This window comes from Xenopus tropicalis, chromosome 9 (genome assembly GCF_000004195.4).
Source record: "Xenopus tropicalis strain Nigerian chromosome 9, UCB_Xtro_10.0, whole genome shotgun sequence".
Classification (NCBI taxonomy): domain Eukaryota; kingdom Metazoa; phylum Chordata; class Amphibia; order Anura; family Pipidae; genus Xenopus; species Xenopus tropicalis.
The window spans coordinates 30,284,012-30,298,768 of record NC_030685.2 but is presented as its reverse complement, the minus strand read 5'-3'; the positions used below and the strand labels follow the sequence as shown (position 1 = coordinate 30,298,768).

The 14,757-nt window shown below is 38.6% G+C and overlaps 1 protein-coding gene across 2 annotated transcripts in view; it reads right to left on the bottom strand.

Annotated features, from left to right (window-relative positions):
* Positions 1–14,757, bottom strand: part of elfn1 (extracellular leucine-rich repeat and fibronectin type III domain containing 1) — a 340,145-nt gene that overhangs the window by 152,604 nt on the left and 172,784 nt on the right. For both annotated transcript variants that reach the window (XM_018097619.2, XM_031893529.1), the window contains exon 3: positions 6,424–6,584. The gene's annotated coding sequence lies outside the window, so the exon portion shown is untranslated. The remainder of the gene's footprint in view (positions 1–6,423; positions 6,585–14,757) is intronic.

Sequence of the window (14,757 nt, the reverse complement as noted above, 5' to 3'; positions counted from 1 at the left end):
GCCCGACGCTTCTGCAAGAAGAACAAATACTCTTGGAAAATGACTTGGAAAATCAAATCAGTGTATTGATTGATCTGGCAGCATTTATGACATTTATGAGGAATAAGATACATATTTATAAATCCCCCACAGGGCGTCACATTCCGCTGTGGAGTTACCAGGGAATTGGCTTTAGGTAACCTTATTGCAAATAAAGTGATTGGACATCTCTGCACCGCCCAAGAGACTGTTTATTTGTTTAATAAGCTCATCTTCTGATATTAGTCTGCTCACGGGGCTGAGGCAGGGGGGTGCCATAATTATATGAAAAAGGGGAAGATTTATTAAATATTGAACCAGGGAATCCGGGGAGATTTCATGCAGTTTAATATTTTCTTTTATGAGCTTTTAACACTTCCCTGACTGTCAGGAGAGTTACATTCACATCAGGTTTAGGTTACCACATGGAAGCAGAAACATGTGAAACTTTCTTTCCAATAAATGGGGTATTAGAGCTCAGTGATAGCACTAAGCTTTAACAATCTTCTAATTGTTAGTCCCAGCTGCAAATGTTGAACAAATATCATCATGTTTTTTAACCCACAATGCAGAGTTTTTTTTGCCAGAATTCTAATGTAACTGTGAGCACAGAGTTGCATACACCAGAATGTATGCACCATTTATGAGTAGAGACAAATTGCATTTGGTGTTAATTTTATAATATTTGTGTTTTCTTTTTTAATTATTTAACTTCATGTCCAACTCTTCTGTTTGGATTTTGAGCAGCTGTCTGGTTGGTAGGATCTAAATTACCCTAGCAACCAGGCAGTGGTTTGAATGAGAGACTGGAATATGAAAAAGAGAGGCCCTGAATAGAAAGTTAAGTAAGAAAAAGTATCAATAACAATAAAATGGCAGCCTCACAGAGCAAGAGTGTTTTGGCTGCTGGGGTCAGTGACTCCAATTTGATTAGATGGAAAGAGTCAGAAGAGAAAGGCAAATCATTCAAAAACTATACAAAATAAAAAATGAGGACCATTTGAAAAGTTGCCACAATTTTGCAATTCTGTAACACAAATACAAAAAGTTAATTTAAAGGTAATCGACCTCTTTATCATTGGATTAACTTTAGCTACGAACACAATCTGCAAGGGATCCTGGATTCCATGGACTTGAAGGTTTGGACTGGCCCGGTGGGGCACTGGGAAAAAAAACAGTGGGTTCTAACTGTCCAGACCCGATCCCCACCAGCGCTCCCTTCCAGGTCTGGTTACAAGCACTATCAATGTGGCTCAGTTATGTGCCCACTTTAAGGCTTTGAAGGTTATGAAAGATGATCCTTGATAAATCCATGCCAGAAAAATGTCTGGCCCCCCTGCCATCCGTTCCACTTAGAATGGGATCTCTTGCTGTTTCCTGTAACAAACCTGTTCTCTGTGAATCACTAACATCTGGCTTTCAGGACTATGGACAGCACCAGGGCATCTATAGCTCATGACTCTGACTTGCCTTTTCCCTTAATGCAGTGACCCCCAACCAGTGGCTCGTGAGCAACATGTTACTCACCAGTCTCCTCGTTGTCGCTCCCAGTGGCCTCCAAGCAGATGCTTACTTTTGAATTTTTTGCCTTTTTTTGGCAAGTTTTGGTTAAATAAAAACAAGATTACCACCAAACAAAACATCCTGTAAGCTGATAGCCAATCTTAGCCCTTATTTGGCTCCTCTATGAACTTTTATGGTGCTTGTGTTGCTCTCCAAGTCTTTTTACATTTGACTGTGGTTCACGAGTAGGAAAGGTCGGGGACCCCTGCTTTAAAGAGATACTGACACCTGAAATTAATATTTTTTAAATATATTATACCATATATTATTATAATTCTAATTTTGCCATAAAAGTATATGACCAAAGCTTTTTACATTAGTGTAGTTTTTTTTTAGTGGAAGTATCACTTTAAACTGCTGAACTGCCAAACCAATATAAAGGGAAATGCAAAGGCCTGATAGTCAGGGACATCAGTATCTGTAGCCCCTGCACCTAGCATGATAATAGTGAGACAGCTGCCCCCCCCCTTCCTTTGACCCCCAGCATTTACCTTTCCTGTGCCAGAGGGGTTCCGGGGGTGGGTGGGGGGCATATCACTAGTGCACAGAGTGTTTAAGTTACCAGGGGTGGCTGCTTGCTGCTCCCTGATACAGATGCTTAGATACATGTATTGATAATAACAAAACTATAAGTTGGTTCAAGACTAATTAGTCTATATTCAAATAAAGGTTTTTGTTATGGAAAACATTGTCCTGTGTCCACAATTACACTAATGGAGGGACTTTGCAGCGAGCCATTAGATTCTGTTTTGTCTGTTTAATGAATATGGAAATAAGGAGCACTAGGTGCAGGGTACACATATGCTTTACTGTACCTTTTTAGAAATATAAAATCACTAAATCCTTTTAGTGTGTTTTGCCTTTAAAAGAATCCCAGAGCACTGGCACTGTTTGAAGACCAATATTTTAGAGCTGAATCGGAAGCCCCAAAGATCTGAACTTTGGGACATTAAAATATTCCTGTGAGAAATAGAAATGCTGACAATCCCGGCACAGGTTTAGTGTCGTTGGTAATTGAATTCTCTTTCTTAGGCTGCCCATGGGCACAAGAAACAAATAAGCTATTCTGGCTTTTTTTCAGCAGTTGTTAGGTGGAATTTGTTTTATTGCTGTTTCACTTTACAATTGCTTTTGTACTACAGCTCCCAGAATTCTCTAACAGTCTAATCCTTTGATGGTCTGTCTATAATTAAGGAATCCCTTATTTGCTAACCTTAAATACACAAGGAAACAAAAGAGAGACATTTTTACATAAAAAAATAGATTTTTATACACTTATTGTAATTTCATATTTTATTGATCTTTACCCATATTATGAATCCCTGCTTGCAAATTGTACTGGGAATAAACACATTAGCTGGGTGTTAGAGCTGAGCACTGCTGCTAACAGGGCTGGATTTAAAGTATGGGTGCCCCTATGCTGGAGCACCCACACACACCCTCCTGCTGCCACTGCTGTGACTCTACACTTTATACAGAAAGCAACCACATTGATCTGCTTACTTTTTTTTGTCAAAATCAAATCAGTTTTCTAATTAATTTTTTTTTACACTTTATTTTTTGTGTTATGACAGTTAGGGTTGCCACCTGTTCTAAAATCTTTTACTGGTCTGTGGGGGCGGCAGAGGTGGAGATTAAAGGGGGTGTGGTGAGAGGTAAAAGGGGCCATTCGCGTCATAGAGGGGGCAGGGTCATAACTTAAGGGGGAGGTCCAGTGGGCTTGAGTGGGCAGGCCAGGGGCTCAGTTTAAGAGTATTACAAATTTACCAGTAAATTACTGACTGGGTGGCAACCTTAATGAAAATTCAGAGTTGCTTAAACCTCTGCCTTCTAAGTCTAGTTATTGCCTATACCGAATGAAACATTCATATATCCCAGCCAATCATAATCCTGCCTGTCCTTTTCCTCTGAAACTACAGTGAACACTGTTTTAACATCTCTGTTGGGGCCACAAACAAAAATATTAACCTTTGTACTTTCCTCTCCCCATGTTGTCCCGATTCCAGCATGATCCACGTGATTTGACTTGGGCTTTCTATAGTGGGACTTTACTGTCTTATCATTCAATGTCTTGAGGATGGATGTCACATTTTGCACTTTGTTTGTCTTGCTCTACCGACATTATGTTGAATTAGGTTGAAGGATATAGAGTTCACTTTTTGATATAAAAGGTATATCTATATCAATGAAGATGCACATTCCCTCTAGAACTTGCTGACAAACTGAGTGGGGAGTCATATGCAGCCTATTTATTAAAGATAGAGCACAAACGGTGAACATAATGTCCCTCACTTTGCTTATGGAAAGCAGCATGTCTAGGAGGGAGTATGGGGTTTCTTTCTTTTTTTTTTTAAAGTTTTCCTACACATAGCATGTTATTTTGCATATATATATAATCAGTCACAGTCTTTCCTCTCTCCATATCTAATGGTGCATAAACTGTGCATAAATCACTGTGCAATTGGCTTCATGCAAGTTCTGCGCAAATTAAGCTCTTTGATATTTTATAAAAACAAGGTTCAGTAGTGTTTGGTGCCCTTTGTTGAAATAGAAAATACCAGAGGCTTGTTATGATTTCACAATCCAAATTATATTCAAAATTACTGAAGGAGCAATGTGGCCCAGGTCATCAAGTCGCTTTGTGATTTAAGGTGGAGTTTATTGTCTCTGTAACACACACTTTATTTTTCATAAGCCTAGGAGCACAAATTGGCAGCCATGTATACTAAAAATCAAATAAGTACTGATTATCAGTGATAATGTAGAGAAATAAAACATTTTCTTTATGAATGCTACATAAAAAAACACCTTAAAGATCAATTTTGTTGCCTTATCAAATTACAAAAATGGGCTTTCTCTAGTTTTAGTCTTAAATGCTGCATGCCCCATCTCTAGGCTGTATTTTGTACAAGCATATTCTGGCTTATAACCTCAGCAATGGTTGTCCCTGGAGGCACAGAACTTTTTAAGATACTAAGAAGTAGTCCTGCCTTGTGAATGCTCTTGTGATTATAGTCACACCTTCAATTCTGCTCAGTGCTGCTAACTGGATTGTGTTGCTTTTAAAAGAAGGGAATGATTGGTTTCAATCTGAAATTTAAGCAAATTATTAATAGCAGGGCTACCTGCAGCACCAAATCAGACTGATCTGTTTGTTGGCCGGGAGACTTGTTGGGTGAGGACCACTTAAAACTGCATTCCTAACCCAATGGGACATCTGGCTGATTTCCCCAGTGCCCCATACACTAACTAATGGTCTGTAAGGGCTGAACTGGAAGCAAAACATATTTTGCTTAGCACCAGCTTAATGCAGAAGCATTGGACATCTTGATTATACCAGAAAGATGTGTCATCACTATCTACAGGAACTACTAATATTCACTTCAAGCATTTACCTCTGGCCACCCTTTCCTTTGCATTGGCAAGCCACATGTACATCAATCCCAGAGCTAACTAAAATAAAGCATTATGCAGATTCTATCACAGGTCAGTTAAACCGAGTATCTCTAAAGGTAGACCAACGTGGCAGCTTATCTGCCAAAACAGCCAGGTGTCAATCAGGCAGGTTTGATTTTTCCATAGGATCGGGGACCACATAGGCTTGTTGATGCGATCTTCGGTCCGACTGCTTCTATGCCCACTCAGTCATTTGGTCCTAGGGCCAAATGATTCAATTAGCCCCATATTTCCAACCTTAGGTTGGCATATCAGGAGAAGATCTTAATATGTATGCCCACCTTTAGATAATGGCTTCCAGATGGTATTATTTGCTTCTCAATAAATTCTAATACATAACCAAAAAAAAATAAAGATTGCTTTCTAGCAGTACATAATGTTACTGTCCAAAAATTGGACCATGTTGTCAATAATTTACTTAACTAAATTTCTACCTTAAATAGAATTGTAAATAAATATACACAACAAAGCAATGTATTACATAAAGTGGGACCAATTACAGGTTCCATACTAACGGTAAAAATGTCCGGTCCACATTATACCACTTAGACTGGCTTCTATCAGTGATGAAATGAATCTACAGCATACTTCTTGCTCTGATAGCTTCAGAATACAACATCTTGACTAAGACATTTGGAGGTAATTTACACATTCAATATTTACTTGCAGAGCTGCAATATGTTCTTGTTCAGGCTGATGAGATTTGAAGTATTTCCATGAGCACTTGTGTATTTTATGTTTCACTGTCAATTTTGCCAACATTTTAGCTGTTAAAAATTATGAATATAATCATCACCTTACTTAAAACTGGGCTTTTTTCACTTTACACCAGTATTATTAGTACTGCCAGACATCTTGTAGTTTTACAGCAGGTTCTCCGACCAAACTTAATAAATATCAATGCAAATAAGTCTAGGAAGTACAGGGCAGATTGGCCATGACAAATAAACTATAATGCAGAATTGGTCATGAATGTCCAGCTGAACAGTCATGGTGCAACTTACCCCTACCTTAGCCAAGTGTTCAAGAACTGTGATTGGTAGTCAAGACATTCTGCTGGGGTTACCACCTTATTCCTTTAGCACAACCGTACAATTTATTTTTCCAGACTGTCATTATGACATACATTATAAAGACCCTGCCCAAGGTTTGCTCCCCATAATCATGTGCTCCTTTAAAAAGGCCAACTAGTAATCGAGATGGAATGGGACTTGATTGACTAAGAAACATGTTTAAGCTAACCTGCTTCCCACCATTACCATCCTTATGGAGTTCTAGACACTTTTCACAGCCTATGGACAATATATATATATGAACATTGCATGTAGTCCATATGGGATAACATAAATGAAGCAGAGAACTGCAAAAGAAGTATAAAGGGTTTACCTTTGTTTCTAATCTTAGATTAGAGGTTGTACATCTTTTTCCTAATAGTAACATTGATCCTTGCAGTGTTCATGAGTTTCTGTTTTTGTATCTACTGAGGATTTGAGGGGTTTACAGGGACAAAACCCTCCTCAACACAGTCTCCAACGCCGGCAAATAAACTGCAAAACAAATAAAAACAAACAAAAAAAATAACTAAGCATGTCATGGCATTAGCAATTCAAATTAGTGAAAAAGATTATCAGTCCCTTCAGAGGGATGATAATTTGGATTTTAACAGATTAAGAAAAGGGCACATGAACACTACTGTGGAAAAAAAAATATCCAAATAACTAATGGCAGAAATCAGAGCCACTAATCAGGCACCAGGCAGATTGATTAAACAATGAAAGCGAGATCAGAAGGATGGGACAGTAGGTGGACAACAAAGACATAAGGCATAAATCAAAGAAGGGACAAGATTTGAGATAAGTGTGAGACCAGCATCGCTTCAAAACACTGAATTATAGATCTGAGAAATGTGTCGCGGAGCTGGCATGGGTAACAGAAGGGTGATATAGAAAAACAGGTGCAAGGGGCAGATCAAATGACTCAATCAGATGCCTGTAAGGGAGGTGAAATGAAACCAGCATGTTCTATACATCAACACAGATAAAAAAAGATCACAGATAGAACGAGGGGATGTACTACAGCCAGATAAAATGGAAAGATTTGCTATACAGAAACTGGACACAGCCGTTACTGCAAAAACCTCAGCCTATTCATTCTTTTCTACCATCCTGCCAATATACAGTATCTCTCTCACAATCTCCAGAATGCCAGGATTGTGCCCTTAAGCTTGCAGAGCTTGTCCAACTGATTAATATGAGAGGTCTGTTATTTTCCTTCATCAGGTCATTTTCAGCAACTTTTTTTCCCTCCTTTTGCTGGAGGCAATTACTTCTGCAGAAAGCTACAAACCACACAGCACAGGTTTTTTTTTTTTTGGGGTGTAAAGCAGACAATGGTAATGCCTGAATCGTGATGATCTTTAAATAAAACATCTTGCAGAAATGGTATGAGGTGAGCTGGTTTATCGAAATATTAATAAGGAAGTAAAGGTGGCGAGTAGGGAAATGAATTCTTATAAAACAACATATACCTGCAACAATTTCACTAAATGCATTGTGAGTTGTGTTGCAGAACAAGTTGCATTCAGTTTACTCATCTCATCATGAAAGGTTTGCTACTGCTTACTGCCCTGGTCTCCTTACAGCTCCTACAGTAGGCCAGTAGTTCCAGAACTAGATGTCCCAGTAGCACAACACCAGGAGGGTGGCAGAATAGATAGTGGATATCCCTTACTAATCTTGCCTTCTTTAGCAGATCAATGTTAATGTGATTAAATGAAATAAATGAACACAATGGGGATCATTTACTGACATCCTAGATGAAGTGCAAGAGCACTAAGGGTGAAGACACACAGAGCTACTAGTAGCAGCTACTTGTCGTGGCTATTACAATAGACAATGCTGATCATTTACTTATAATTGTCTCTACGTGTGTTTTAGAAGAGGTAATTCTCAGTAATGTCTATGGCAGGGTATGTTCTGGAGTTTAGTAGGCCGTAAAAAAGTATCTGCTACTAGTACCCTTGGTGCTCTTGCACTTTATCTAGGATGTCAGTAAATGATCCCCACTTTGTTCATTCATTTCATTTAGTTTTCTATAAGTTGCCAAACAAATGAATGTAGAATTGTTCAGATTGTTTTTTGAATTGTGTCTTGTGATGCTGCTCGGCTTAGACAATAAAGTAAGTAAACAGAGAAGAGTCATCACATGTTGCTTTTCTCATCAAATTAATTATGTTAAAATCAGCTGACTGCAGCCAGTTGACCAGTGGGTGGTGCTGTTGCCTCATTATATTAGTTGAAAACTTGCTAATATCATGCAAACTAGAAACAGTTCTTTTAATGTGAATTGCTTAAAATCCTTCCATTTGTTTTGACGGTTTACATTTCCAGTGCAATATACACACATACTGTACATATACACACCAATCTATACCATCTATAGACTCACATACATAAAGAAGAAGACTACAAACAAAAAAAAGAAAAGAAAAAAAAAAGATCAATTGAAAAGTTGCTTAAGGATACCCCTAAAAGTGCATAACCTTGCATTAATGAACATTAAACCCCACTTGCCCAGTTTTCTAATGGCATCATCCTACATGGAACTTTAGTCAGTAGTTACAGTGCCTGCCTCCTGGTCATTAACTAGCAAGTTAAAACGCAAAGGGCCAATGACAGATCACTTAAAAATTTAGGGACACATCTAGAAGGGACTGCATTGATTGCAACTTTAAAAGCATTCAATGCAGCCCCACTGCATGTCGCTGAATTTTCAATGATTTGGTACCTGCTTACCATGCAAACAGACCTACTGAGTCTACTACTACTATTTTGAAGTGGCTCCCTCAGTGCATAGACATGCCTTGCAATATGTTTTGATGTAGCACTATGCCTGGCTTCTATATATTTTAGCTGCAGCTCTGCATCAGATTCTTCTGCTGGTGTTTTATGGCTTTTGAATAGAGATGGAATTTTCCAGCAGCCCTCGCTGGGCGTGGATTTTTCATAATATTATTTTTTTTTCAACCCATAACTCATAATTAATCTGCTGCATGTCTACATTTTTGACGTTTCTTTGGTAAATGTGGGAATGTATATTTAATTTATTTGCTGTATAATTTACTGTGACTTCCTTCAATGAAGCTTATATAAGCCATAACATCTCACTTGCTTAAAGGAGAAGAAAAGGCTAAGTCACTTGAGGGTGCCAAAATGTTAGGCACCCCCAAGTGACTTTAATCGCTTACCTTGTACCCCGGGCTGGTGCCCCTGTTAGGAGAAAACTGCACCAGCCCGGGGCACCTGGGGCGATGCGCTTCCTCCTTCCTGCTTCATTTCGCTGCGACTAACACAATAGGCGCATGCGCAATAGAGTGAAAAGCCGACTTCTCTGTTAAAGTTCAGCTTCTTCACTCAGGAAGGAAGAAGCGCATCGCTACAGGTACCCTGGGCTGGTGCGTTTTTCTCCTAACAGGGGCACCAGCCCGGGGTACAAAGTAAGCGATTCAAGTCACTTGGGCGTGCCTAACATTTTGGCACCCCCAAGTGACTTTGCCTTTCCTTCTCCTTTAAATATCAGGGGGTCCAAGAGTTGCTGGTTTGCATGTTGGTTGCTGGTTGGTCCTTTGTAAAAGATTTGACCGAATACCGAACTTAATTAGAATCCTAATTAGCATATGCTAATTAGTTCACTGAAGGGTTCACTTGGCAAACATTTTTTGACCTCTGTGTTTACATGTCAAAAAGTCATGTGATTTTTAGGATTCCGAATCAGTTCAGCCAATAATGTGGATTTAATGATAAGACAAAACAGAGGCGCCTCCTCCAGGCAGATACCAACAAAAGTGGTAATTTTCAATAATAGTTTATTCACAACAATATTGCAACGCGTTTCGCAGGCTTTTCCTGCTTCATCAGGCAATGTAGAATAGGAGCAAAAAAAACAACAGTGTCTTTGTATAAACACACCAGAGCCTTCACAGAGGCTCCTGGTGTGTTTATACAAAGACACTGTTGTTTTTTTTGCCTGATGAAGCAGGAAAAGCCTGCGAAACGTGTTGCAATATTGTTGTGAATTATTGAAAATTACCACTTTTGTTGGTATCTTCCTGGAGGAGGCGCCTCTGTTTTGTCTTATCATTATATCGAGTCCACCCCGAGTGGAGGGGTGTCATCCCCATTTTTCTTCCTTCTACAGAGAGCGACTTCTTATTCCTGAGTGGGGTCAGGATAATCTTCCCACCTGCCTATACAGTGGTTACCTATTGGTAACCCTTGCTTGTGAGTATTAATTTGTTTACTCTACCATTACTCCTTGTAAAAACATATTACACTATTGGGGCTCTTGGTGTTCCTTTTTGTCTTTATTTTTTACAAATAATGTGGATTTGGCTGAATCCAAATCCTGCCAAAAAAGGGCAAATCTTGGCCAAATCCTGAACCGAATCCTGGATTCAGTGCATCCCTAGTTTTTGCACTTAATACATTTTATAAATTTGAATTTCAGAAACAAAATTGAATTTGCAATTTGCCCACGAAAAAACTGCAATCATGGTAATAAGTAAAATTTAAATATTGATTAATCTGCCCCTTAAAGGAGTAGGAAAGGTAAAATCTAAGTAAGCTTTATCAGAAAGGTCTATGTAAATACAGCCATAAGCACTCACAGAAAAGCTGTCCTCTATCAAAAGAAACACAGGATTTCTTGTCTTTCTTTGTTTAAACATTTTCTTTGGTATCAAACTTCCTCTCTCTTCATTCCCGGGGCCAGAGTCTGCACTGCTCTCTCATCTCTCCCTTCTCCTGCTCCCTCCTCCCATAAGAATTCACTCCCCCTCCCATCAGAATGTGTGATCTGAGCTACCGGCTGGAGCTGCAACTAGGAAGCTACTAAGACCAAGGTAAAATGGCGGGTGCTATCTTAAGCAAACAGATGGAGCTTCTAGGGCTGTTCACTTAGGTATGGTAAAGGTTTCTACAGATTAAATATAGTGTTCTAGGTGGCAATGATGTGTCTAATTAATTGGCATTAATTGGCATAATGTATATAGTACATATGAATGTCTATGGTTTTTGTCATGTTTTGTTGTTTGTGTCTCTTTAAGAAAAACAAGTTACACTGAGGAGATAAAATAATGACCCGTTAGGCTTAAGTCCTAATTTCTCTCTGCAAAATGGAAATACGCAATGCATTGTATTTCTTAATAAACTCACTGAATGCAAACAACTGGTTTGCAAAAGGGGCTGATAATAACAGGGAAATTATATTAATTGAGTAATAAATTACATAGTTGCCTTTCTAATACAAATGCTTGTAATGGGCTGGATAATCAAAGTGAATTTTTATATCATTCGCTTTGAAGCTGGCATTTGCATTATGAGTTATATCTTTCCTCTAGCAAGCTGGCGTTTGCATTATGAATACTGAACAGCCGTTGAGTGAGCAGCTATAAACAACCCAGGTAAAACAAATGCGGAATTCCTCTCGTTGTCTCCTATTGATAACTTCCTTCTGTAGGACCTAGAATAATGGTGGGAGAAATGTTCTGGATGCAGAATAAGGGGTAAGATACAGGAAGTCAAGGTGACAGAAAGTATTTTGTTTTAGAATGTAATTTAGATGAGGAATTTTCTAACAATATGATAATTCTCCTTTGCAGCCCTGCAAGGTTATTGTTTTTCTACTGTCACAAGTACTGATGGGTCTCCAGCAGTTTAGGGGGACAGGGATCCTTGTACATCAATGGAGAAAGCTATTCTTTTTTTATTAACTTGATTTCACTTGAGTTTGTTCCCCTATATGATGAAAGCCTTATTAAACTAGTTAACTTTCCCACCTATTCGCTGTTAGACAGCTGACTTGTGTAGCTACTGGATGTGATCACTGTCTTGATTATGATGGGCAGTGTGGGGGTCAGTAAATGTTGCTTATAAAAAACAGGATAGGGGCAATATCACTATGAGGTGCAAAGCACAGTTAGGGTGGGTGCAATGCAGCCCTGTACTGCCATAGCTTTAAAATGCAAGTTAGGGGGTAAGGGGGGTTATTACTAGATAAATACAGTACTACTGAACTCCAACAGTGCTATGTTAATGGGGCAGACACAGGTCTCTATGTCCATTTTGTAGTGTTAAAGACCTGCTGCAATTCTAAAGAACATGTGGAAATGCACAAAAGTGCAAAAAACATGGTTGTTTGCACCTACATTTTGCAGTTTGCTCCCTGTACTTTGTAAATCACCTCTAGTGTTTCTTGAATGGCTCAAGCTGTTGACTGCAACATTTCCAGTCACAGTATTCACATAAAGGGCTGGAGATGGCACATCTAGCCATAGTTAAATCCAGCTCTGTGTAAGATGTTAAATACAAAACATCACTATCAGGGCAGAGCAATGATTTTGTATTAGTTCCTTAATAAAGCACCTTCTTCCTGCCTGGATATAAGTTTCTGTCCAATATTCTGGTGGAACTACAGTATGAGCCTTTAGTCAAAATCAAAAAAAGGAGAATATGGCAGTTTGTAAAAGAGAAAAAGTACCTATTAAACATAACCTTTATTAAAATACTAATAAAATATATATTAAGAAGTGGTAAAATAGTAATTATCAAAAGGAAGAATAGTGAGTTAATATACTAGTCTGCTTATAGAGCAAATGCAATTTACTACACTAGAAGGCAATAATGTATTGCATAATACATAGTTATGACTTATTCAGAAATATATGGGGTTTAATTTATAATGGGCCACAATAGATATCTATTGAGCTGATACAATTAAGGGCATTACCCCATGTTGACACCAAAGTCTTTTAACAACAATACTATATTTTAACATTTCCATTTATGTTTCGAGTAAAGTGTAAGTTTTGTGGTTATCTTTGTCTCACAAACTGGGATTTTGAAGTGACCTGGTGGGCTGAACTGGAATTCCAAAATGGCAGCCTATATGAGGTGAAAAATATTTAAGATTTTGTAAACGGTTGCCATAAGCTTCATTTTTTCTATTCGTCTCCTTTTAATATATGGAAAGGCGCAGAAATTTAAAAGGAGCAAGTAATGTCAGTATAGGACTGACCCATAGAAAGAATTGAGAAGCACAGTTTTCTCATTGTAACACAATCCACAAAAACTGGTAACATTTCTCAAAAAACTACAACATAATTTCACAGGGTTTAACTGACTATGAAATGTTAGGACCCACCCAAAATCCAACATCTTTGAATGTAAATGGTAAAACCCCACAAAAAAATGAATTCTCTTCAATGCCACCAATAATTCTAAGGTCTGAAAATCAATAAATATTACAGATTGGATGTTGCAGATAATGACATGAATTAAAGCTCTGCTCACAAGCATTAAATGTCGGCAATCTCTTCCCTGTGCATACAAAGGAAAGCGCCAACGCAGGCAAAATGCTCCTTGGGAGAGACATTGTGCTCAGGCTGGAGAGACAACATTATATCCAGAGCTTTTTCTACTGATGATTGCAATAGACATAATGTTGAACAAATAAACTTGGCAACAACAATCAAACAGAATATGAGGATTTATCGTAGGTAAGAAAAGGACCCGATTAGGTTTGCCAAGCAGTTTGTATCTGTCTTCAAATGATTGCTATCATCAATTATTTATAAAGTGCCAACATATTCCTCTGTGCCTTACAGCTGGGGAGCAATAATTACAAATACAATGACATACAGTTACAAGCTGATAAGAATGTTAATCAGAATCCGCCTATTCCTCAGAGTTTATACTCTACAATGTACAGAGGCAGAGATGAAACCGAAGGCAAGAGGCATTAAATAATCTATAAGGACTTCACCTTGATTGTGGGGGTGGGGGTCTGCTTGATGTTGTCTGAGATGGAAGAACCAACTGCTGAATAATCTAAAGTGTACATGGTTACTTGTGCCACATACTAACCCTTGTTGCAGGAATATTATAATTCCAATAAAGTTGCTTCAGAATCTTATTGTCTATTCTGTTTGTTCAGCCCAAATTGTACACCATAGGTGGCTGAGCAAGGTGGCTTCCCATCAAGTAACAACAATCCACATCCAACATACTTTAGGTTACTGTTGCTTAAATGAGCACTAAACTTCAGCATCTCTATAGTAGTAATGATCCAGGCCTTCAAAGTTGTCGCAGGAGCTCCCCATCTTGGATTTTGTTAGAAGTGTCAGTGACACTCGCATGCTCAGTGGGTTCTGGGCAGCTGTTGAGAAGCTAAGCTAAGGGGTCGTTGCAAATTATCAAGCAGAAAATGAGGTTCTCTTGTCATATATGTTACTTTCTAATGCTAATTGGACTGGTTTCTGAGCTGGCAAGTAATGAGAATCTGAATTAATTAAGAATCAGTTGTGTATTGTGACATTTATATTCTATATATACGGTATATTGTGAGTCAGTCCCTAAGCTCAGTAACTTACAGCAGCACAGAGCATGTGCAGGGAATCAGCAGAAAAGATGATGGGGAGCTACTGGGGCATCTTTGGACTCACAGATCTTCCCTGCTAAAGGGCAGTGGTTGCCTTGGGCTGGTACAGAAGCCCAAAATATAATGTACAACAATTTTGCCCTACTTCTTTAGTTAAGCTTTAGTTCTCCTTTAAACCATTCTCTGGACTTGAAGATACAGAGTGATTACTTGTATTTGGAGTGCACCAAAGTGACAAGTTAAGCCTAGGCTTGTAACAATACTTTCCCAAGTTTATTAGTAAAG